General features: G+C 48.8%; 1 long non-coding RNA gene across 7 annotated transcripts in view; it reads left to right on the top strand.

Moving 5' to 3' along the window:
- The window catches only part of LOC108352451 (uncharacterized), a 30,272-nt gene extending 14,630 nt beyond the window's left edge, over positions 1 to 15,642 (top strand). For 6 of the 7 annotated variants that reach the window (XR_005491987.2, XR_005491988.2, XR_010056534.1 and 3 more), the window contains 2 exons: positions 7,836 to 9,064; positions 11,931 to 15,642. This is a non-coding gene — a long non-coding RNA (uncharacterized LOC108352451). The remainder of the gene's footprint in view (positions 1 to 7,835; positions 9,065 to 11,930) is intronic. The other variant, XR_010056536.1, reaches the window with a different exon arrangement.
- The last annotated feature ends 9,648 nt before the right edge of the window (positions 15,643 to 25,290 follow it).

Below are 25,290 nucleotides of genomic sequence, written 5' to 3'. Positions count from 1 at the left end.
TTTTACAAAAGAAGGAGTGGTCCCCAAAGTAACTTGTTCAAGGCCGGATGGTTTCCAGATGGCAGTGGGGGGGATTCGAACTCAGTTCTGATGTCAGCATCCTTGCTCTCAGCTCCCTCTCACCCACTGTTACCTCCATTCATTTGCTCCTGGCTCTCCAGCAGCTCTGTGGACTCTTGCTGTCCCGCCTATCTTGGGGATGTTGTTTTTCTTGTCTGACATGCCTAAATGCTCTGTTTTCCTCTACCAAAACCTGTTCTGTCTGGGGTTTCCCCCCACCCCAGGTTTCTCTCCATCTCTCTCATCATATCCATCTCTACATGCCCCCCCAATAATTCTCTAGTCACCCAGCTGTGCCTAAGAGTCACAGCCCAAGTGTCTGTGTCCATTTAACCTTGAGGATGTTGTGGTTGTGACTGTCACACACACACACACACACACACACACAGAGAAAGACAGACAGAGAGACAGAGACAGACAGAGACAGAGACAGAGAGACAGAGACAGAGAGAGACAGAGAGACAGAGACAGAGAGAGCATGCTGTCACATGACTGAGGTATACACCGAGCTCTGTGTCTCCTGTTTCCTCTCTCCCACAGCCCACTCTGGCTTTCCTTTGTCCCCTCTGTCACTGTTTCCTCAGTGCTTCAAAGAGGGAAGATACTGGACAGCACTGGTGAATGATGACATTAGACATAGCCACTGTCAAGAATGTCAATATGGCAAAATGTCCCCATGATGAAAAATGTTGGCCCAGTCAGGGGTAGTGGAAGGCTTCTCAGAGGAGGTGACACCCAGAGGAGCCGCTGAAGGTAGCTAGGTGGCAGCTTAGGCAATGGGAAAGCATTGCAGTCAGAGAACATAGTGCCCTCTGTGGTCTGTGATATCTCAGGACCTTTGCACTGGCTGTCTCTGCCACCCAGAACCACTCTTGTCTTTGGCCAATTAGACTGTGGTGGTACCAGAGGTGAGGCTAGAAGAGCTCTGAACCTTGCTGTCCTGGACCTCTGTCTTAGTTGGAGAGAGACTAGAAGAAGAGCATCATCCTGGACACCCATCACAGCATCACAACTTGCTGCTCGGGGCACTTCCCACACTACCTTTTGGCTCTCCCTGCTCCAGAATGTATAACCTCGGACAAGTTACTGATCTTTCTGCACCATGATAGGGTCAGTGATGGAACCCCGTCTTCTCTATACATGAAGTGCTTAGTGGAGATCCCAGCAGGGTGCATGCCAAAGAAGAGCCAACAGGTACACCAGCTGCTGGGACACAGGGCTTGAGTCCACAGGCCGCACTTATAAACCATCATTCCATCACCCTGTCCCTCAATGTTCACACACACACACACATGCCCATTCATATGCGCACAATGCATATACACACATGTATACACATACACACACACTTATGCATGCACATACAGATGTACACATACAAAGCACACACACTCCCATACATACGCACACCCAAAGAAACACACACACATATACACACTCATGCACACACACACAGATGTACACATACAAAGCACACACACTCCCATACATACGCACACCCAAAGAAACACACACACATATACACACTCATGCACACACACTTATGCATCACACACACAGATATGCACATACACACATGCACAAACACACACATACACATATGCATGCATACATAAACACATACTTATGCAAGCACACACACATGCCCAATCATGCACAAACACACACATACACATACTTATGCATACATGCACACACATATACTCATGCATGTGCATTCACACACATGCATACATGCACACACACACTCTAGCTTATGATAGGAAGAGTTCAGCAGAACACAGAAGGGTGGTCCAGCTTTTAGAAAGCAGGGTGAATGTAACTTAGGATTCCCAGGAGACACAGCCCTGGACCCACAGTCAGTACCTACCGTTTGGGTTGAGGAGTTAACGACTGCCAGGCACCCCAATGTTTCACTATCTACTGCAAATATGTTCCCCATTACCACCATCCTCTGAGCATAAAAACACTGTCGGCATTTCAACAAGGCTCCTGGCCCTGCGGAGGCCGTGTGATATATGGGCTTTCTGCCTCTCCTTGGCTGCTTGCTTAGGGCATTTAATTCCCTGCCTGGCCCAGGCTTGAGGCACTTGATGTTGGTGGAATAATTGGAAACCTCAAAGCTGGAGGTGACTTACAAGCCTGAGGAAACATTCAGACTATGTTTCTGGAGGGAAGAGCCAGCTTGTATTTCTGTCTCCAGCTTTGTATTTCCGGTCATTTAGTCACCAAATGCTTATTGACACTGAGGTGGATAGATCCAAAGATAGCCACCATGATTCCTAAACCCCCATGTTCAGGCCCTGCCCTTGAGGATGCCTGTAGCCTATGGTTTACATTTGGTCAATAGGGTGAAGGTATTTTGTTGATTTAGTTGTGAGATTGAGCTTTGAATTAACGAAAATAGAGATTATGGAAGATGTGGTTTGGCTCCACGGTAGAGCGCTTATTTAACGAGTGGATTTAGCCCCTGGCTTCCACTGCCAGTATCTAAAAAAGAAAGGAGAAAGAAAAAAGGAAGAAGGGGAGAGAGGGAGGGACAAAGAAAGGAGGGGGCAGAGAACAGATTAATCCTGGAACCAAGTGAAGGGTTCTGAGCTGGGTCCATCCCTCGCTGACGTCAGGAGCGGCGCCGTCCTACTGTACTGGGGGTCAGCCCACCCTGAGACCAAGAGCCCCCTCCTTCTGGCCCCAGGAATGTCAGCATCTTCATAAGACACACAGAAGAAGAAAGTAAGTTCTACCCTAGAAATGAGCCTGGAGCTGATCCCACCCCAGCCACGTCTCTAAGAGGAAAATTCAGCCCAGAAATCCAGAAAAGATAAAGCTAGCTTTTCCGGTGTTCAGCTTTCTGAGGAAATCAAGCGGTCAGAAACGTGTATTGTTAACTAAATTTTAAATACGTGGCAAACTGTTACTAATCACTACAAAACTACGACGATCATCTACTTTGCACTGAAGCGCTTAGAAACGCGTGCATTCACACACACATGCGCGTGACAGAACAGCTCGTCTCTGATACTCATCCTCAGCACATGCGCAATAAAGGTGGTGCTGAGTGGAGAGACCTAACCGGTCTTGTGTGACCTGGAGGAAGTGAGGAGAGCTTTGTGCACCTCAGTTTTCTCCTTGAGGCGTGGAGATGGCTTGCCTGTGTTCATGCTACATCACCCACTAACAATGAGATGGAGTTGGGAGTGGGCTACAGCTCAGAGGTCAGATGCTGACCCTGGATGCATGGGGCCTCGCCATTCTCTCCAACGCTACAGTTTTTCTCTGACTTTGGACTGTGTCCCCAGGAATATGATATTCGCATCCTCTGTTCTTAGCTGAAGCATAAGACAGTTTCCCCATGCCTCCCAACAGGTGTGGCTTTCTTCCTCAGTAATGCGAACTCCCGTGTACCGTCCATTTCTCCATCCCACCTGCAGAGACAGAGGCCACGCAGATAGGTTTTAGACCAAACACGTGGCTAGAAAATGGCTGAGAGATGAAATAGATATTTTCAAGGGAAAGGGGCACAGTAAAATATAATGTCATTACATTTTAATTTCCAACAAAACAAAAGAAAAACTATATATGTTTCAAGGGCTAAGGCTGAAGCTCAGAAGTAGAATGTTTACCCTGAATGTGTGGGTCCCTAGGCCCATCCCCAATATTTCAAATAACTTTTTACCCACCCCCAACAATATGTGTACGGGTATAGGGTAGTTGAGCCTAGACCCTGATGTGGAAAGGAGACATGAGACTCCAGTACAGAGTCTCAGCAGAGGGGAAAAACATCTTACATTTCATCTGGCTGTATTGGAAATACTCAAGAATCCAGCACATAGTAGGTGCTTCATAAATCACTTGATGGGGGGGGGGGAGCTGGAGAGATGACTCAGTAAAGTGCATGCATGCTTTGTAAGTACAGGAATCTGAGTTCCATCCCCAGAAGCTGTGTGAAAAAAAATCCAGGTGTGGTGCTGGCTTTGGGTATGAGGAGACAGGTGGATTCTTGGGGCTGGTTGGCTGGTCAGCATAGCCAAATTGTTGAGGCCCAGGTCCCAGTGAGAGAGTTGCAGTCTCTCTCTCCCAAAAAATCTGAAGAGGATAGTGTCCTGAGAAGTGACATCAGAAGCTGACCTTTGACCTCCATGCACACACACACAGACACATGTGTGCACACACATCAAAATAAAACAATTTTATTGAAAGGTCTAAATGGATCCCAGGTCCTCAGTGGTTTCTTGGGAGGCACCCAAACTTTACTTTCTGCGACAGATAGGTTATCAACGGTGTCAGAAAGGGAGGCAAAGAGAGAATTAGTGGCTTGTCCAAAGGCCCGAGGCAGAGAGGCAGCCAGGATTTGAACCCTGTGCCACCATTCCCTGCGTTTAGCTTGAACGCCTCCGCATCGCCCCCCAAGACAACGATTGAAGGTGCAAAGGACCAACCATGGTCGCTGACACAGCACAGCCAAGCAGATGCTGTCTGTACGGCTACTGTCATGGCTCGTGTTCACCACCCAGCTTTGAAAGCTTCTGTGGGGTCCTGAGTGTACTTTAAAGAGGGGAAAAATGGGGGCGGGAGAGAACTGTGGTTCCAAGGAGTCTGTGTGCGTGTGCGTGCGCGCGCATGCGCAAGCTTAGTGACGTCGTGTGTCCTCTTTGGCAGGCCTGGCATAGTGTTAGGGTCCGGTAACACCCCATGGCAAGGCCTCTCACGGTAGGCTCACAGCCCACAGGCGCAGGCTGCGTTGATTGATCTGACCCTGTAAAGAACCGGCTGGGCCACACGAGCCGGGTGAGGCTTAATAAGGGCATCTTGAAGCTGATAGGAACCAGAGCTGCTCGTTAAGATTCCGGGGACTGCGGGATTCTTCTGTGTAGTACTTCATCTTCATCATCATCTTTTCTCTCGCTCTCTGTCTTAAGTGAAGCAGATAAAGCTCGCTGAGCGTCCGGAGGGTGACACAAGAGAGCAAAAGCAGGAGCCTTTGATTTTTAAAGGACTACGTTAAAAGGCGCTTGTGACATTAAAGGGTCCCAGGTCCCAGCTGGGATCAAGGGCAGATGGCTGAGCGGCCTCCTTGGCTGGGTTATACAAATGTATTTGGGACAGGAGGTGGCAGTGGCTCTGGGCTGGCATTCAGAGGCCTGGTGTGGCTCTGTCATGCCCAAATGGATAGTGGATATATCCTCAGTTGACTTCAGGCCTCAGTTTCCCTGGTTTCAAGCTAGGAGGTGAGTGTGAGTACGCTTTGAAAGAGTTCTGCGTGGACCAGTCCCACTGGGAGCACCTTGCCTATCACCTTAGCCTAGGATGGGTCAGTGACAGTGAGGATGATGCTGGCCCTGTGTGAGCAGGCAGGCAAGTCGTGGCCTGGGATGTCACAAGAACCTCATTTCACCCTTTACCTTAACCCCGGCAGCCACCACTCCCAATTGAGGAAACCTTCTTCAAGTCATCCAGTGTCCATACCACACCTGGTAAAGCTAGCTTCTTCCAGAGCCAGACAGAAAATGCAGGGAGACAGACAGACAGAGAGTGACAGAGACAGAGACAGAGAGACAAAAACACAGAGATGGGGACACACAGTGAGGTGGCTTTTCCTCTTCTGTTTGAGTTCCTTTGACAAGCTAAAGACAAACACTACAGACCCGCTCCCAAACAACACACAGGTATGACAACTCACATCTAATTTTCGGGACAGATCCAAGCCGTAGCCTCTTAAACTTCGGTGTGTGTGTGTGAATACTTAGAGGTCAGCCCTCACCTTCCATATTACTTTAGACACCATCTCTCGCTGTCCCCTGCTGTATATGCCTAGCTGGGTGGCCCACAAGTTTCTGGGGGATCCTTTGGTCATTATCTCCTGTCTCCCTGTAGGTACATGCGGTCACTAAGCTTTGTTCGGGTTGTGGGGGTCTGAACTTAGGTCCTGAAGCTTAAACAGCACATGCTTACCCTACTGAGCCCTCTCCCCAGCCCCTAAGTAGCATTTTCTTGAGACAGGACTCACCATGCACTCCAGGCTAGCCTTGAATTTACAATTCTCTTACCTCCACCTCCTAAGGCCGGGATTGCAGGCATGCCCACCAGCCATGTTTGGAGGGCTAGTCACACGGGAAGCATGAAGCTATAAGGAGGAGAAGAGTGAGGCGTGTGCTCGGGTGCTTATAGAAGCCACAGCATGGCACCCTGTGTTCAGGGTTCATCTGGGGTCGGCTTAAATCCAGTTAGGCAGAAGCCCCTCACAGCTCAATGAGATAACTTTTCCCTGGTGTGTACTGAGAGTCTTAAGCGTGTTCATTCTCTGTACGCATGTAGGTATGCATGCATGTACATGCATATATGTTTGTATGGGTTACTGAGTCTTAAGTGTGTTCATTCTTTGTGTACATGTGTGTATGCATGCGTGTACATATGTATGTTTGTATGTGTTGAGAGTCTTAAGATTGTTCATTTTTGTACACATGTGTATGCATGCACATATATATGTTTGTATGTATACTGAGGGTCATAAGTGTGTTCATTTTTTGTACACACATGTGTATGCATGCACATAAATGTATATATGTTTGTATGTGTACTGAGAGTCTTGAGTGTGTTCATTCTTTGTACACATATGTGTATGTATGCATGTAAACATATGCATATGTTTGTATGTGTATGAGTCTGTATATGTGCACATTAGTGTGCATGCCTGAAGAGGCCAGAAGTGGGCATCAGATCCCCTGGGGGATGGAGTTACAGGTAGTTGTAAGTCACCTGACATGGGCATTGGGAACCAAACTCACATCCAACAGAAGAGCAGCAACACTCTTAGCCACTGTGCCATCTTTCGGTCTCAAATTGTTCTTTATTTAGAGCCCAGCCCCGCTCCCCTATCTACACCGGGGATCTCCTTGGGTCAGCTCTTCTGGAAAGTCTAGGTGGCCAGGCTTCTCAAACTTTCTGCATAAATGCCAGGAGGGAGATAGAAAGTCTCCCTCTCAGGTAGAGGTTTCTTCTGAGGAGGGGTGGGGATAGAACCTTCTCACCAAGCTCCCTCCTGTAGATCTAAGGGCCCTTTTGCCACAGACCAGTGAGCTAGGCCACCTATTCAATACCCTTGCCATACCAGGTCTGTGCAGATAGCTCTTCAGGTCCTATGTCCCTCACTTTCTGTCTTCTTCTTCCCTTAGGTTCTTCTTATTCTAATTGGCAAGTCGTACTCCTCTCCTTCCCACCTCTTATCCTCTGAGTCTCCATTTCTGCTCTAACTTTCTGCATCGTTCCTTGATCCTTTATGGACATGAACACCCACCTGTTCCCTTTAGATCACACACAACCACAGCCTTCCCCTCTCCTATCTCTGCAGTGTTCCTACCCCAGACGATGGAAGACAAAGGTGGTTTCCTTCACACACGCCTACCTACTGGGCCAGGAGCAGTGTCTTTTGGGGAAAAGTGTGTGTGTGTGTGTGTGTGTGTGTGTGTCTATTTGTGTATGTGTATGTATGTGTATGTGTGTGTCTGTCTGTGTGTGTATGTGTGTGTGTATATGTGTGTGTCTGTTTGTGTGTGTATGTGTGTGTGTATATGTGTGTGTCTGTGTATGTGTATGTATGTGTATGTGTGTGTCTGTGTATGTGTATGAGTGTGTGTGTGTGTGTGTGAGTGTGTGTGTGTGTGTGTGTGATATTGTTGAGTGCAAGCCCATATTGCTCTACACTTAGGACTTTTCCCTTGTGGGTGGAGTTTCTGACCTGAGGATTATATATCTTACAAAATCACCTTTCTCAACAGGTCAGCCCTGGCGCACTGTATGTGAGGAAGCAGCCATTCTAGAACTCAGCTGCCCTCTGGGCGCCTAATGAAGACGCTAAACCTGAAGCTGGCTGCAGATTCAAGCTCCTGTTCAGATATAACAAACCCACTGGAATAGAAGGATTAGGTCTCCCTTCACCAGAGCCAACATGGTTGAGATGGAGAGTTGAAATGCAAAGGAAGATGTATAACAGCCCCCGAGAGCAGCCGCACCACTCTACTGGGAAAGGATCCATCTTCTTGCCCCGAATAGCCACATCTCAAGGGAACCTGCAGGCGTGAGCAGAAGAGGGTCAGATTTCTCACAGATCCTTGGTTGGGGTTTCTGGTGCATGACCCCCCCCATCCCCAGCCCCCAAAATCACATTGTTTGAATTCACTTACCCAGAGCAAAATCCAACCAAAAGTAAAAAGACACTCCGAGATGCTTATTTTAAAGATCTTCCGCAAGGTGTTCTGGACATCAATGGCTCTTAAAACCCACAGCAGCACTTTCATGATTTAAGCGTAGAGGAAGCGGACATATGGATCAAATTTTCTTGGAATTCCTCCTGGTTTTAAAAGCGAAAGGTAGACGAGTCAGCGACATGGCAGAGTGCCTGGACCACTTAGAGATGTGCCCTCGAGGCAAAGCACCCTGAACCCCAAGGCTGGAGGACGAACTTGTCCGGTTTATGTATCCGTCCGTGCAGAGAGCAGATCTGGGGGGTCCTTAAGGAGGACTCTCTGGCGTGGATCCTACGGCCATTTTTTTTTTTTAAATCTGAGATTCCTCTCTGAGCACCATCAGGACCCACAGCCACAGTTTCCGAGCTTTGTGATTTTCCCCTAAAATTGCTGGTTGGAGACTCAGGTGGTGGAGCTGTCACCCCAGTCTACTTCTACTAGGATCTCTCAGTTGGAGCTGGATGTGGGGACCTAGGCCTATAACCCCAGCTACTTAGGAGGCTGAGGCAGGAGGATCATAAGTTTGGGACCAGCCTAGACAACTTAGTAGACTCTGTCTCAAATCTGAGAGATGAAAAGAGGCCTGGGAATGTAGCCGACTGTGAAGCAAGCTCGAGAACACTGGCCTAGGATGTTTAGGGCCCTCAGCTTTGTGCCCAGCACTACATATAAGAAAAAAAAAAACCCAACTTTATCAAGACCCCTAACTCTGTATGTCCAACAGGTTTCTTGGCTGCCAGGCTGGGATGCTATGGTCAGAGGTAAGGGTCTCTTTTCTTTATTTTTAAGGGTGTGTGTGTGTGTGTGTGTGTGTGTGTGTGTGTGTGCGCGCGCGCGCTGTAGTAATTTTCTGTGCTTTACCTCCCCCCCCCCCCCAATACACAGGCACACTTCTCATCTTGTGTTCCCCTGGCTTCTCCTCTGTCATATGTGGTCATCCCCATCCTGTGATAGCTTTCACTTGATCTGTTTGGTCAGTGACCCACTAGAGGTCCAGTTCCCACAGGTAGCACTGGACCGGGCCTGATGCAGCCACACCCAGGTTCCCTCCTGGCAAAAGAGATGGAGTTTGTCCATGGTTTAACATCAGTGCACACGGGGAAGGAGTAAGAAGCTTGTACTGAATTGTGTGTGTGTGTGTGTGTGTGTGTGTGTATGTGTGTATGTGTGTGTGTGTGTGTGCGCGCGCGCACGTGCACACGTGCACGACGCATCTCCCCTCTCCATTCTACCCCATTTTCTGCCTCCTTTTTTCCCCTTTCCTACCTTAGACCCGCCCCCTGATGTGGGTGAATAGAAGTCCAGAGCCCAGCGTGCAGGAAAGCCAGGCACCTGGGGTTGGAGGCTCAAGAGCCCACCAAGAGTTAATCCCTGGGGAACAAGCAGCCAAATGAATTCTGCCCTCCCCAACACCCTCATCATCATTAGTCACGCTCCCTAGACAGGAGGCTCCCCACTGGCGCACCTCTTCCTGGCTTCTGTCCTGGCCAGGCGGCCATATTTCATGCTCTGAAAACAGATGACCTCGGGGTCACAGAAATTAAAGACCTGTTGAATGGGCTGGTCAGGGCCTCCATGGAAATGGAAGGCAAGGAGAAGGTGGTGGACCAGCGTCTCCCAAAGTAGCCCTAGGCTGTGTTTCTCCGATGTCCATTCTATGTCCTTAGGCCAGGTAGGGAGACAGGGATACTAGGGCAGTTCCTTCAGGAAGCCTAAGTCAGGGGTGGGTCTGGGAAGCCATATTTGCACAGACTCCTCCCATGATGCCCTGGAGCAGACTGGACCAGATTGGGTCACAATACAGTGAGGACTAGACCAGCTTATCCTCTTGCCTTTCCGTTCACCAGACTCTTCCAAATTCTTCACAGTGAACAGGGAGAATTAAATGTCAGAGTTATCGGTTTGTTGTGGGTTTTTCCCCTTGTATTGGGAGAGAGGGAACGGAACACATAGTGCCTATGAAAATCCATAAATATTTCCTAAGGAAGATGACACAAGTAAAATGCTTATTTAAAACTATAATGGTCCTTTAATCCCAGGCAGAAAGGCAGGCGGATCTCTGCGAGTTCAAGACCAGCCTGGTACACATAATGAGTTTCAAGCCAACCAAGGCTACAGAGTGAAAGCCAGTCTAAAAAATGAAACAACAGGGACTGGAGATTTAGCTCAGTGGTAGAGTGCTTGCCTAGCAAGCCCAAGGCCCTGGGTTCAGTCCCCAACTCCAACACAAAAACAAACAACAACAACAAAACAGTGGTTAGGGCTGGCAAGATGGCTCAGTGAGACAAGGCACTTGTAGCTAAGTCTGATAACCTGAATGTCTTCCCTAAGTCAGGACCAACTGGCCTCCACACAGACAAGATAAATGAAGAAATAAATGCAAATAGCAATAATCAAACAACAGTTAGATCAAGCATTAAGAGATCAGACACAAGAGACAAACGGAACCACATGCAAGTGGTCAAGCCAGAACAACACTACGAAATGCAACAGTAAAGGCGGAGGGTGTGTCAATGTTTGAGGGACACTTAGATCCTGTACTGTTCCAAGTTGATTAGCACAAACTGATGGTGACATCAACATGTCACATGGGGCCACAGCCATCAGATGTAGTGGATTACTCCACTGACAGAGACAGGATACAGTGTGAGCGGTCCCTATTGCTGTCTCAGTCCTAATACAGCAAGCCAGGCAGAATGCCGGATAGTGTCAGACAGACATGTTGTTTACCTTGGTGTGAGCTCCCCCCAAAGCTTGATATGGGGGTACTGAATGTAAGGGGTTTATTGAGAGGTGGCCAGGTAATCAGAAGGATGGCCACTCACCCTCCTCCTCTCTACTTGCTCAACCTTCCTCTTCCCTTCCTACTCACCCTCTTCCTCTCTACCTGCTCACCCTCCTCCCTCCTTATCCTCCTCCTCCCTTCCTGCTCACCCTCCTCCCTTCCCACTCACCCTCCTCTCTACTTGCTAACCTTCCTCTTCCCTTCCTACTTATCCTCTTCCTCTCTACCTGCTCACCCTCCTCCCTTCCTCCTCACCCTCCTCCTCCCTTTCTGCTCACCCTCCTCCCTTCCCACTCACCCTCCTCCTACTTGCTCAACCTTCCTCTTCCCTTCCTACTCATCCTCTTCCTCTCTACCTGCTCATCCTCCTCCCTTCCTCATTACCCTCCTCCTTCCTTCCTGCTCACCCTCCTCCCTTCCCACTAACCCTCTTCCTCTCTACCTACTTAACCTTCCTCTTCCCTTCCTGCTCACTCTTCTCCTCTCCTGTCATCATCATCGTAATCACTCCAGCCACCTCTGCTCTAGGCAATCCTTGGGTATTCAGCAAGCCCGTGGTAAACAGCAAAGGAAGCTGCACCTCACCGGTGCGGAAATTACCTCTATCTCTGCCCCTGCAGAGAAACCAGGACGATTGTCCAGGTGCATCCTGAATGCATTTCCTTTGGAATGGTTGGCTCGCACCCCAGTGACCCCAATATCTGCTGGGGTTTGTGGGGGCAGGACTGGGGATTACGCCGTCCGTCTGCAGCCCTCCTGGTGGACTGTGGATTTGAACGGAGGTTTCTAGATAGGATCTGAGGATCATGAGATTTGTCCCCGCCCCCCTCCCTCTAAAGCAGAGATGAGCCCCTGAAGGAGACTGGTTCTGTGGACCCTGAATCCCAAATGCTTCCCCATACGGAATCACGCACGGAGCTGGGTGAAGTGAGGCAAAAGGAGAAGGCAGCTCAAGGCACCATCGTCGGCGAGGAGGAGGAGCCAGCGGCTGCAGAGGAGGAGGAGCCAGCGCCTGCAGATGGTGTGGGAGTATGAACGCGAAGCCACCCCGGCTGTGGGCCTGTGCAGCAAGCTCTTATTTATGGTAACACGCAGTGCAGGAAAATTTTATATAAGGCATTAAAGTGCAGGCAATTTAAGACACTCGATCAGCCTTCCTCCCCAGCACCCCCTCCCACCCGTGCTCCCCTCCCTCCCCCAGCGTTTGAATTTCAGCTGGGTACAGGCTGATAATGATGAAATTACATTGCAAACAGGTGCGGCCTCTTCTGCTCTGGACCGATGCCAGGGCATGTGAATCCTCAGTGGGGGGCGTGTGGTTTGCCTGGTTTATGAGGCTGGGGATGGAGGGTGAGGGAACTTCCCTCCCCGGAGTATCTCCACCCATCAATCCCCTCTATGCAGCCAAGCTAGGCCCTCTGCCTTCTTGGCTCTGGGTCCCCTGTGGGGTGTGGATTCCACCATCCTAGTAGGGAGGCATTGTTTACCCAGGACAGTAGGACCCGGAATGAACACACAGGCTGAATCTCATCAGCAAGGATTCCGCAAACAACAGCCACACAATCGGGCTAGACTGTGCTGCATGTGGGCAGTGCTTAAGCTCTTAACTTACTGGAAGGAGTAAGTCAAACTCTCTCCAGTGATAGTTATTAAAGCTACCCCAAGCCCTGGCCCTTCAATACCAGCCACCGCCAAATAATTGTTATGGGATTGAGGGTGAATGGCTAAGAGGTTCTGGGCCTCAATTTTATCACCTGTGAAATGGGGATTAGGTAACTTTCTTCATAAAATTGTGAAAATGAGCAGGATGGGTTTATTTAAGAATCACCTGAGTGTGGGGTTGGGGATTTAGCTCAGTGGTAGAGCGCTTGCCTAGCAAGCACAAGGCCCTGGGTTCAGTCCCCAGCTCCGAAAAAAAAAAAAAAAAAAGAATCACCTGAGTGTTCTCTATTCAAGGTAACTAAATCCTAAATGTGCTGGAAAGCCAGACACTGAGATTATCCATGAGGCAAGTTTGTACACAATACTGGTAATGACCTAAACCCGAAGGATGAATACATCTGGGTCTGTGGTAGCTTTTGTGCACTACCCGGCTGCTCACTCTGCCCAGACTTAGCAATCCCAAGGTGTTCTATTTCTCACCCAAATTTCCCAGCAACCCTCTGAGGTAGGTCTTACTGCTACCCATTTTACAGATCAGTAACAGAGGCTCACACAGACACAATCATCACCTGCCCCTAGACACTTAATGAGTGAGAGTCTGGGTTTGGTCTCTGAAGTTTGCATTTATCCGTTGCCTGGCTCAATGCTCTGCACCCTCAGACCTACCTAACCCAGCCAAGGAGAAGCCTGGAAGGTCTGGGAAGAACTAAGTAGTCATGGGCCTCTGACAGTAATGTAACCTAGTTTTAATTAAGGTTGTTACTGGAGAAACCTGAGACTCGGGGTTTCTCCTGGCCAAGGGTTTTCCTCAGGGTGGGTTTTCTGATTTGTGGTTGGCTTTGTGGCACACTCTTGTCTACATCCAAAGGACAATCCTAGGACAGTCCAGAGCTGGACCCCCAATGATGAGATTTGGGAATGGGTGGAGACAGAGAACCAACAGAGGCCCAGGGACCTGGACAGCAGCCTGGTCCTTGGCTCCCTTCATTAACGACATTAGTTTGGGGCATGCGTGCCTCTCCCAGGTGCAGGAGTTATTGGTCCCTTGGAGCCAGGGCATGACCCGGTTCTGAGGACCTGCCCTACTGTGTCTGGAGACTGACCATCTGGGGTCCCGTTGAAGGAACTCTGGCCAAAGGAACAGAGAGCTGGGGAAGAGCCCAACTTCCTGGCCACCACTCCGTTTCCTTTGATTTTTGCCTAGATTTTCCCCCCCTTCTTTGGCTTTTTCAGGACTCCGCGCACCCTTGTTTGGATGGTACACTGCCTCCTCATCCGGGACATTTCAAGTCAGCAACCACTTGGCAGGCAGGCCCATTATAAACGTGGTCCTGGGGCAGCCAGACTACAACCCCTCTTCCATTTACTCTCCTTGGATCTGGGGACGTGTGGCTTGTGGATCGCCCCATGAAGGGGGTTGGCTATGAGACAGGCAGGAAGGACAGGAACACACAGTCCCCGGGTGGGGCCACTCCTCATCACAAACAACACAGAGCCAACCTTCCGATTCCTGCAGGCCGCGTGGCATTAATTATCCGCTCCAGTGGTGCCTGTCTTCCACTTTTAGGAACACACGAGATTCTTAAGAGAAACAGTTCAGTCGAATACACAGTAAGTCTGAAAGCCAAGGAAAGCCCGGAGTCAGACCAGCCCCATAATCAGCAGTGAAGGTCACAGCAACGCCGCAGTCTGCGTGTAAGCTGTCTCCAGGGGCTCGTGAGTTCAAACGCCTGCTCCCACTCCACTAACTGGTGGTGAGCTTTTTGGCGAAGCTAGAAGGAAGAACCTCTCTGTAGGAATCAAGTCACTGGGGGGGTGGGCCTTGAGGTTTTAAGGTCCAACCCAACTTCCTGAAGCCATGTGATCAGTGACCCAGGCTTCTGCCCTCATACCACCCCTTCCCATGATGCATTGCACCCCTCATGTTTCTCAGGCTGTTTCTTCTCTGGGATTTGGTCACCGCAAGGAACACAGTAACTAACGCAGACCAGAAGGAGCTTTCTTCCTGAAGCAGTAAGCTACTGTCGTTCAAGAGTTTTCTTTAAATTTGGGGGCGGGGAAGGTATTTATTTGTGTGTATTTGTGATGTGTTGCGTGAGCGCGTGGGCGCGTGGGCGCGTGGGCGCGTGTTTACCTGTTGAGCCATCTAACCAACCCAGGAAGGCTTTCTCGTTCAGTGATTTCTTTTTGACTTACCGTGGTGTTTCCTTTAAAGATTTGCCCATTAATATTATTCGAAGTAAAAATAAAGATAATGAAATTACAATTTCCAAGCATGTATTTCCCCCAATAATAATAATAATAATAATAATTACTATTTAATAGTAATTATTATTATTACTATTATTATTATTATTAAATGGAATCCACAGCAGCCTTGGGCATAGTGAGCTCTCCAAGAGCCCCAACCTAGGTACCCCATTCTTATGTTGCATGAGATCAATATTAATTCAAATCTGGGGGCATCCAACTAATGATCCACAATATCCTGTAACTTATCCTAAGGTTCTATACATGAGGTGGGGGAGGGGAAGAGTTTGTCCAGGCTACTTACAGGAGCGTGGACAGCTAATAGACAGCCCCACCACCGTTAGAACGAGAGTCCAAGAATGGAATCCAGTGAGGATTCCGAGCACTTGTGAGAAAACTCTGAAATAGAAGGAAACCAGAGTCTTGTGACTGCAGTGTCTTCAAAACACATAACTTTTTCTAGAGTGTGTTTTCATGCTCCTCCAAAGTGTAGAGGATAAGAGTGAATTCACTTCGACTGTTGTTATCCATATGCCTCTATGGAAAAACACATTTTTGCTCAGAGTGGCTTATCCTTGTAACTCTCAGCCCTCAGAGTACAAACTGCCCGATGCTGTAAATAAAGTTGGCTGTTGCAAGAGACTTTAGGACATCTCATTTATTAGGCCCTGCTCTCCCAGGTTTACGCTGCCAACTAGAGCAGTAAACACACCATCCAAAAGTTCGCCACTACCCCTACCGGCAGTAACTGTCAACTCCTTATACCTCCTGCTTGGGGAGGGGACTCATCCACCAACTTGTAAGCCCTCTAAGCCCCCCATGAGAGAACGACAGTGAATGCCATCTCTTGAGGATCTTGCGTGAGAACCCCAGCTGCAGATTCCAAGATGGCCACCGATGCATCGTGACTGGAGGACACAGGACTCATGTTAGAGGGACTCACCAGAGCTGAACCACTTGTGTTTCCCAGATGGTCTTTCTCTGTGCATGTTGTGTGTATACATGTCTGCTCTTACCACAGAGCAGAAATCCCAAATACAAGGAAGTGCTCCCCTCACCCCCAACTCTATGCACCTTCAGCTCATAGATGCATGGAGAACAGGAAACTGACTTTGTTTCTGTCATTGTCATATCAACACAAGCAGGCACAGAGAAACAGTGTGAAATGAACCATGCAGGGTAGGATGGAGTTACTCAGTTTTTCTTATGTATTCTAAACAATTCCTTTCCTCTGCATTTGAGGCAGCTTCTGCCTCCAAGGGACTGCCTGGCCCTAGGTGCTATCCACACTTGCCTTTGACTGGATGTTTAGAGTCTCATGCTTTGAATCCTACTGAGCCTGTAGGGGATGCTATCCATACCATAAAGCAAGTGAGCATCCAATCCAGAAACAGGTGTGACACACACCTCTGTATAGACCCATCCCCATTGACTCCTGGGACCCTTTTAGGAAAATGCTAGTCAAAGAAAGAAGTTCTCAGATACCACGGGAGAGCCAGCTGAGTTAGCAGGCTGTTACCACCACCACCACACCCCTTAGAGTCAGAGATGAAGATGGGGCCCAAAGACCAAGCAACACTCACAGGAGCTCAACCACTGATGCCCAAGGAAGGCCCTGGTGTCTAATACAGACCACAATGACCTAGACCCAAATGAAGACACAAGATAAAGGCTTGTAAACACAGGAGATACAGAGCTACCAGTAAGAGAACTTTCCAGAAGCCGAGACCCTTCAGAGAGCTGCCCACCAGGAGACCATTGGATAACAGGAAACCCCAGGTGACAGAAAGTCCTCAAGGTTTTCAGGGGAAGATAATGTGTTCTTGAGAGTTATCAATCCAAGCTGAGTGCTTCAATGGCCCAGCCTGTCACCCTGGTGCATGGGTAACTTAAGAAGGTCCCCCACTCCCATCTCAAAATGAAAAATTAAAGAGAGTAGAGGGCCTAGGGGCATGGCTCTGTCAGTAAAATGCTTTCTTCAGAAGCAAGCATGGAGACCTGAGTTCAAATCTCCAGCACCCATGTAAAACATGGGTATGACAGCACACGACGTGTGTAACCCCAGCACTTCTGTGGGGTGGGAAACAGTGACAGATGGATCCCTGAGCTTTGATGGTCAGACTAACTCATCGGTGAGCTCTAGGGTGCAGTTCAGTCTTCACTTGGGTCCTCCAACAACTGGAGTGGAAGCTGTCCCTAAATCTGTCACCTGCCTGTGGATCCCATCCCCCCTAACTGAGCTGCCTTATCTGGCCTCAGTGGGAGGAGACTTGCCTAGTCCTATAGAGATTTGATGTGCCTGGGGAGAAACCTAGGGGGAGGGCTCCACCTCTCAGAGGAGAAGAAAAGGGGAAGGGGGAAGGGAGGCCTGTGTGATGGGGGAGGGGGACCAGGAAGAGGGGTGGACAGCAATCAGGATATAAAGTGAATAAATAAAGTAATGGGAAAAAATAAGATGACAAAGCAAAGATTGAGGAAGCTGGTCCATTTCAACATGTGGTCTCTGCATGTGCCTGCACACATGAACACATGCATACACATGCACTTGTGCACACACACACACACACACACACACACACATACTCACACATCACATTCTCATGAAGGGCTGGGGAAGCAGATCAAGGGCAGAGCACATGCCTAGCATACTTCAAGAAGAGAAGGAAAAAGGGGAGTTCTAGGTCCCCCCATCCACTATACACACACATACACACATACACACACAGGGTCTAGTGGGGGACCCTGTGACTATAGTAGAGGCAATGGGGTGGGACTTTATGTGTGTATGTGTATATGTGTGTGTTTGTATGTGTGTGTGTGTGTATGTGTGTGTATGTGTGTAAATGTGTGTGTATGTTGTGTATGTGTGTGTAGATATGTGTATGTGAGTGTGCGGATGTGTGTGGATGTGTATATGTGTGTATGTGTGGATGTGAGTGTGGATGTGTGTGCATGTGTGTATGTGTGTATGTATGTGTGTGTGAGCATGTGTATATATGTGTGGATGTGAGTGTGTGTATGTTGTGTGTGTATGTTGTGTATATGTGTATGTGTATGTGTGTATATGAGTGTGTGTATGTGTGTATATGTATGTGTATGTGAGTGTATGTATGTGAGTGTGTGTATGTGTGTGCATGTGTGTATGTTAGCATCTGTGTGCATGTGTGTATGTGAGCATCTGTGTGTATATATGTGTGTAAGTATGTGTGTGTGTGTGTAAAATAGCCTCAGGCTTAATTCCCCAGGAGCTCTTCACCTGCCCCCTAATCCCCACCCCTTTTTTTTCTGAGCCATTATCTCTCATCAGACTTGGGCCTTATCAGGTACCCTAGCTGGCTGGCCAGCAGGACCCAGGGATCCCCTTCCTGTCTTTACAGTTGGGTACCACCACACCTGGCTTTGCTAAAATAGGTTCTGGGGTCAGATTTGGGTCCTCACAGCTCATAAAGCAAGCACTTTATTGAGTGAGCTATCTCCCCATGCCTGGCCTCAGCAGCATGACTTTGGAGACATGACCATGACAGGGCCATGGGGACTCTGGGTTCACTGTGCTTATGTGCTTCCTGAGGAACCTATGCTCCTGTGATAGGGCAGGCACTGGTGGCCTCAGTTGTGGAGCCCTTTCCTCCGATGGCACACACTGCTGGAAGCTTGACTTTGCAGGAGAGATTTTACCCCCAACTGTGCACCACAACCTCTGTGCTTTGGAATCACTGGCACCGGTCACAGAAAAGCCATTGCCCTACTTTGTAGAGAAGCGGCCTCATGACCCCATCCTTATCCCTTGGCTACTCCAGGGCAAGGCTAAGACTCAGCTTGAGCTGACCAGAGCCCCTGAGCACTGAACTTAGTATTCCAGAGTCTGCCTCGGTGGATGCCTGGGACAAACTTTTCCCTGTCAGACTCCTCTAGGGAACCCAGCCTAAGTCACATTGCCCATGGGGTATGTTCAGTATCATCAGTTGACTTTATTCTCCTCACATTGAGGGATGTGCTTACTTAAAGTTAGATAACGTCAGTGTGTCAAGGTGACTGAATCTGAGGTGACATCATGGCTGTCACAAAATGGGACAAAACGCTGTTGCAGAGAGCCTGGCTCAGTTCTTTCTCTGTCAGACTTTGGGCTGTAGGCTTAGGGCTTAGGGCTTAGGGCTGGCTCCCGGTTTGGGGTTCCCGATTTCAGATTCAGCACAGGGCCATCTTCCGGGTCTGAGGCAGCAGGACAGACAGAGCCTCCTCAGACAATTGGACTCTTAAGTTGCAGGGAAAGAGCAAAGTTGTTCTGGCATTTTCAGGGCAGATGAAAAGGGTTATTTATTTGTGACCATCCTGACCACGCTTTTGCCCAAAGCTTTTCCAATTAGAGAAAATGAAATCAACACTCAGGGGTGAATCCACACAGAATGAGGGTCACTAAGGAGTCACTGGAAAGAGCTGTAGTGAATGAATTAAATTGGTTTAACTGTTCCCGAGGCTGTGATTTGTCTGGTTCCAGCCAACACTGTAAAATTGCCACACGTTTGATCAAGAAATATGCAGGTTTTACATGAAAGATGTTTGTGACAGAGCTACATACAGGGGCAAAAATTTGAAAATTTCCAGCATCTCAGGCAAAGTATTGGCTGGAGGGTCTTGGAAATGTTGGGGGGATGAAGAAGAATTAGTCCTTCCAGATACATCATGGAAGAAGAATTAACCAGTGATTCGTTTTAACGACGCATTGTTAAGTGACAAAGACCAGTTTTTCAGTAGAAAGGCCCGTGGAAGATCACAGGATTCCAGAGTTGATTGAATTTGAATCCTGGGTTTGCTTCACTTTACTGAACCAGGAAAGAATCAAGTCGACAATCAACAGAGCACTGCATAAATCCTCGCCTGCATGAGAAGACAGTGGTCTTCTCTTTTGCCGAGGGTTGAACCCAAGACCTCTCACGTACTAAGTCTGCTCTCAATTCCTGAGCTCCACCCCAGATCCTAAGACATGTTTGAGGGAATTTTTCTTTCCATCTCATAGACAGGGGTAGAGTTTTAAGAAGAATATGAGTTTTCGTCCTAAAATCACAGCAAGCAGGTAAAATGTGACTACCCCATCGTGGAATCTGACGTTGACTATGTCTGTTAGGCATGGGACACACCATGACCAACTACCTGTCTGTGGGCTGTCTGTCTGTCTGGCTGTCTGCACCCCACGATCCCAGAGATTCTCCCAGCCCAGTGCCTTTCAGTTGGGGTTGGACAGTTAAGAGGTGGGGTTAGCAGAACAGTGGGTGGAGGGAGTTGACAGAGGTCAGAATATTTCTTCCCTGCTTCCTCTTGCTCTGACTAGCTGCATGCTGTGACCCCGGGGCTCAGCTCCTGGCAGGCAGCCTCTCCCACCTTGTGTTTCTTATGATGTCATTGCTCCCACAGTAGAGGAGAACTCCGTTTCAAAACCCCTAGCTGGATCACTTGCTGGGGGGATGGGTATCATTGCCTCCACCACACACACACACACACACACACACACACTCATACTCATACACATACACTCACACACACATACTCTCTCTCACACACACACACTCTCACACACGCATACACTCACACACTTACACAGTCTCTCACACACACATACACTCGCACACATACTCTCCCTCTCACACACACACATACACTCACACACATACACACATACTCTCTCTCACACACATACACTCACACATACTCACACACACACATTTACACACATTCCCACACACTCACACACATTCTCATACACTCACACATACACTCACACACATACTCACACACTCACACTTAGACACATACTCTCTCTCACACACACACTCACAACACATACACACACACACACACACACACACACACACACTTCCTCCGGAGCCCCACCAGCTTCCCTGCCTCCTTTGTAAACAGCCTCTTTATTCAATCCATCCCTTCTTGCCAACAAAGACAGAAGCTACATCCTTATGTTTAGGAGAGGAGGGTTTCAGGAGATAAACAGACAGAAGGGAACCAATAACGTGAGTGTGTATTGGTGTCACTTCAGTTTCCAGAAAGCTTGTTGTGGTAGTTTGAGTAGCAATGGCCCCCGTAGGCTCATAGATTTGAATGCTTGGTCACCAAGGAGTGACACTATTAGGAGGTTTGCCCTTGGCTGGGGATTTGGCTCAGTGGTAGAGCACTTGCCTAGCAAGCGCAAGGCCCTGGGTTCGGTTCCCAGCTTCCAAAAAAAAAAAAAAAAAAGGAGGTTTGCCCTTGTAGGAGGAGGTGTGTCACTGGGGGTGGGCTATGAGGGGGTGGCCCTTGCTATTCTTGCGCCCTATTCATCCAGATGTAGAACTCTCAGTCACTCTCCAGCACTGTGTCTGCTTGAATACCACCATGCTTCCCGCCATGATGGTAATGGACTGAAGCTCTGAACCAGTGGTCATGGAATAAACCTCTGAAACTCTAAGCCACCTCCTGTGGAATGTTTTCCTTCATTAAGAGTTGCTGTGGTCATGGTGTCTCTTCACAGCAATAAAACCCCCAACAAAGACACTTGGCTAACACATGATAAGGTGAGGATAACAGGTTCAAATCCTCCCAGAACCATGCTACCAACCTACCCAAGGGCTAGACGCCTCTGCTTACAAAGTTTGAGATGTGAGCACTCGTATTTGTTTGTCCAAATGGTGTCTAAACCTGCTACACAAAGCAGTGACAGAGCTGAGCAGTGACAATAGGCTGTAAATTATGATGCCTACCATGAGACCCTTTGCAGAGCGAGATTACTAACCCCAAGCCCCGTTCCATCACCTGCACGAGAGAGCTATTTATGGCTTCTTCTTATTGCTGTATTTAGTTCTTAACTCCTCCCCTCCTCCTTCGCCACGGTGAGCAATGCCATTCATTTCCATAGGGAAGAATTTTAAGGTCTTGTCTTTTGGGTGAATTCTATATGAATTGCATCCCCCCCACCCCCACCCCACATGACTAGCATAGGATTTGGCAGCTTAGGGCAGGGAGAAGGACCACGGGGCACAGGTTAACTCCTGCAAAATGAGAATCTTGGTGCCAACAGATTCTTTGGTTTCTCCAATTGCATGATGGAAAACCCAGCCACGTTCTTTTATTAGGCGTGGAGATAAATAGATTTTCTTTCAGTGTTGTAAGGAAATAAATCTCCAGCTAGGCTGTCGCTAAACCACACATCTTTGGGTCTGGGGATGGACAGGTATGTCCATCAGGAGAATCAGGTTTTGCCATCTGATGCCTGCAAGTTCAAATTGTTTGAAGGCCACTCGCCTTGGTCAAGTGAGTTAATTTACCTACCCAAAGGGGCTGGAATCATGTACATCAAAGTTAGGGTGACATTCTAACAGGATCACATTTGAAACACCCTTTGCTAGTCCCTGAGGCTGTCTCAGCATTCAGGAATGGCTTCAGCTGCGTACTTATATGTTATTAATGCCATTATTGTTGTACCCCACTCTAGTTATCTTGGAATTGGGGATATTTGTATGGATTTCTTTATGGTACACCCCCAATCCAAAAATCCTAAATCCATAATGTTCAACATTCAAAGTCTGATATTCTTAGGCATATGTGTATGCATGTGGTCTTCGTGAATATGTGTGTTCTCATTGTGTGTGCACACATGAGGGGGTGGAGGTATGTGTGCACACATATGGAGGATACACATGTGTGCACACATGTGGAGGAGTGCACTGTGTGTGCATACATTTGGAGGGGGTGCACATGTGTGTACACATGCAGAGGGGTGTACCGTGTGTGCACACATGGAGTGGGGTGCACATGTGTGTGCACACATGTGGAGAGGTACACACGTGTGTGCATACATGAGGAGAGGGTGCAAGTATGTGTGCACACATGTGGAGGGGTGTACTGTGTGTGTGCACACGTGTGGAAGGATGCACTGTGTGTGTGCACGGATGTGGAGGGGTGCACTGTGTATGCACACATGTGGAGGGGTGTACTACATACACACATGTGGAGGGGGTACACATGTGTGTGTATGAGTGTGGAGGGAAAGATTGATATCAAGTGTCTTTATCGTTCTCCACCTCATATATTGAGACAGGGTTTCTTGCTTGAACCCATGGCTCACTTGTTCAGCTAACTAGCTAGCCATCTTGTCCCCGGGACCCCTCATCTCCTCCTCCTATGCTCTGGGATTACATGTGAGCCATCACACCCCGCCCCCAGCCTCAGCATGCATGCAGGGGTGTTGATTCCTGGTCCTCATGCTTGCGTGGAAAGCCACAAACCTACTCAGCCATCTCCTCAGCCCTGAGACAATGGTCCCCTCTCACCTTAGCAGGACTAGAGGTCTCGTCATGCATGCTAGGCAAGTGCCACTGAGCTACAGCCCCAAATCCAAAAGTTTCCAGCATTATGTCAGCGGGCTGGAGTTTGCATTTGGAATCGGTTCATATTTCTGCATTTGTGGTATCTGCACTCTAATAATCACACACACCAAGCCCTGGCACCAGCATCTGCAGCTATCACATCGTCAGACAGCAAACAGACCCACCAGGACAATGGCTGCTCTGAATGAATCGTTTCTTGTTTTCTCTCCTTACAGGCGGTGGGTTTGGCCTAGCTTTAGTAGCCAGAGTCCGACACAGTGCCAGACTCTTAGAGAATCTTCAGGAAGCCTGGCTGGTCTGGCCAAACCTTGCAGACCTCCCACCTGGGGCTCTGAGTTCATTTGGATGAGCACAGCAGAATCGGACAGGTGAACAAGCACTTCTCCATCCTGGCCTCCGTCTGACTCTCCTGGAAGACTCCTGGCGTCTCATTAGTGGGTCCCCAGAGCCTTTGCAAATGGAAGCTCCCTGCTGGCTCCCCAGATGCCTTGCCCCAGCTCTCTTCCCTTCCCCGCCCAGTGAACATCTGCCTTGTGTCCCCAAGGAGCGGACGGTCAGCAGAACTGCAATCCAAAGCCCGACAATTATTGATTTTTTTAGGTTCAGATCAGATGAGGCTTCTTCTCATCTAAGCTCTTTCCACTGCCATCCCCTTCCTTCTACACACCAAGCTCTTTCTGGAAGGTTCTAAAGCATATGCGTCATCTGGGCGGGAATCAGACCTGGCGGAGGTATATGTGGCAAAGAAGTGACGGGAGAAAACACATTCTCCTTCAAGGGATCAGTCCGAAGGGGACAGTCCCAAACAATGACCAGACCGTCCTCATGCAGGGACGATGACAGCCGCTTTGAACTTATCACGCTCCGGCTCTATATTAAGGCCCTGAGATTACAGCAAGCGGCATTGGGAGAACATCTGTTGGGAATCATCGTGAAGCAGCCAGATATGAGGGCCGAGAGCACACGCTGGGGGGCAGGGGAGAGGGAGGCCACTTTCTTGCAGGGAAAGGGACAGGAGACATTATCCCTAATGGTTCTGTCTGGTGGCGGCTTGCCTCCCCAGCTTCCAAGCTCACCCCGCCCCGCCACTGGATCTTTATCTAAGGGGATTCAGGAGCATCTGTGGAAATGTCAGATGCACCTGTAATTGAATATGGCGGCTGAAGAAAAGGCAGCAAGAAGAGCCATCACCCCTTAGTCCCTGGTGTATGTGAGGAACAGAGTAATTTTTCAGGGTGTACCCTCATCTCCCTGATTTCCTCCCCGCATCCCTGGGAGCCCTGAGGGTAGAGGCACACAGTATCTCTCTCCACGCACAGCTCTGGAAGTGAGACTCAGGGAAAATGAAGGCTTTACACAGGTTGGGTATCTAGAGATCAGTGGATGGGGTGACCCACTGTCCCGCCTTACCCTGAGGGAATGTTCTCCTGGACTGTCAGTGTTCAGAGAGAAAGGCAGCTCGGTGGTTAGGAGTACTGGCTGCCCTCATGGAGGATTCAGATTCAGTTCCAGGCATCCCTGTGGTGGCTCATAACCATCCACAACTCCAGCTCCAGGGAGTTAATATCCTCTTCTGACCTCTTTTGGCAACCAAGCGTGCCTTTGGTGCATAAACATATATGCGGGCACACACATGCTATAAAAGAATTAAAAATTTATTTTATTAATAATATTTTAATAAGAATTTTGGCACTCTTATCCTGACCAGTGGTCCTGGGCAAACTGGACAGATCTGGACTCTGAGCTTACATCTGTCTGTTGTTCTTCTCATCTTCCTCTGTGTGTGTGTGTGTGTGTGTGTGTGTGTGTGTGTGTGTGAATGCGTGTGTGTGTACCTGTGTGTATATGTGCATAAATGTGTATATGTGTGTTTGTATGTGTCTGTGTGTGTTTGTGTGTATATGTGTGTTTGTATGTG

Source organism: Rattus norvegicus, chromosome 12 (genome assembly GCF_036323735.1).
Source record: "Rattus norvegicus strain BN/NHsdMcwi chromosome 12, GRCr8, whole genome shotgun sequence".
In the NCBI taxonomy this organism is placed as follows: Eukaryota; Metazoa; Chordata; class Mammalia; order Rodentia; family Muridae; genus Rattus; species Rattus norvegicus.
The sequence above is the reverse complement of the archived record's forward strand: the minus strand, read 5'-3'. Positions and strand labels throughout refer to the sequence as shown.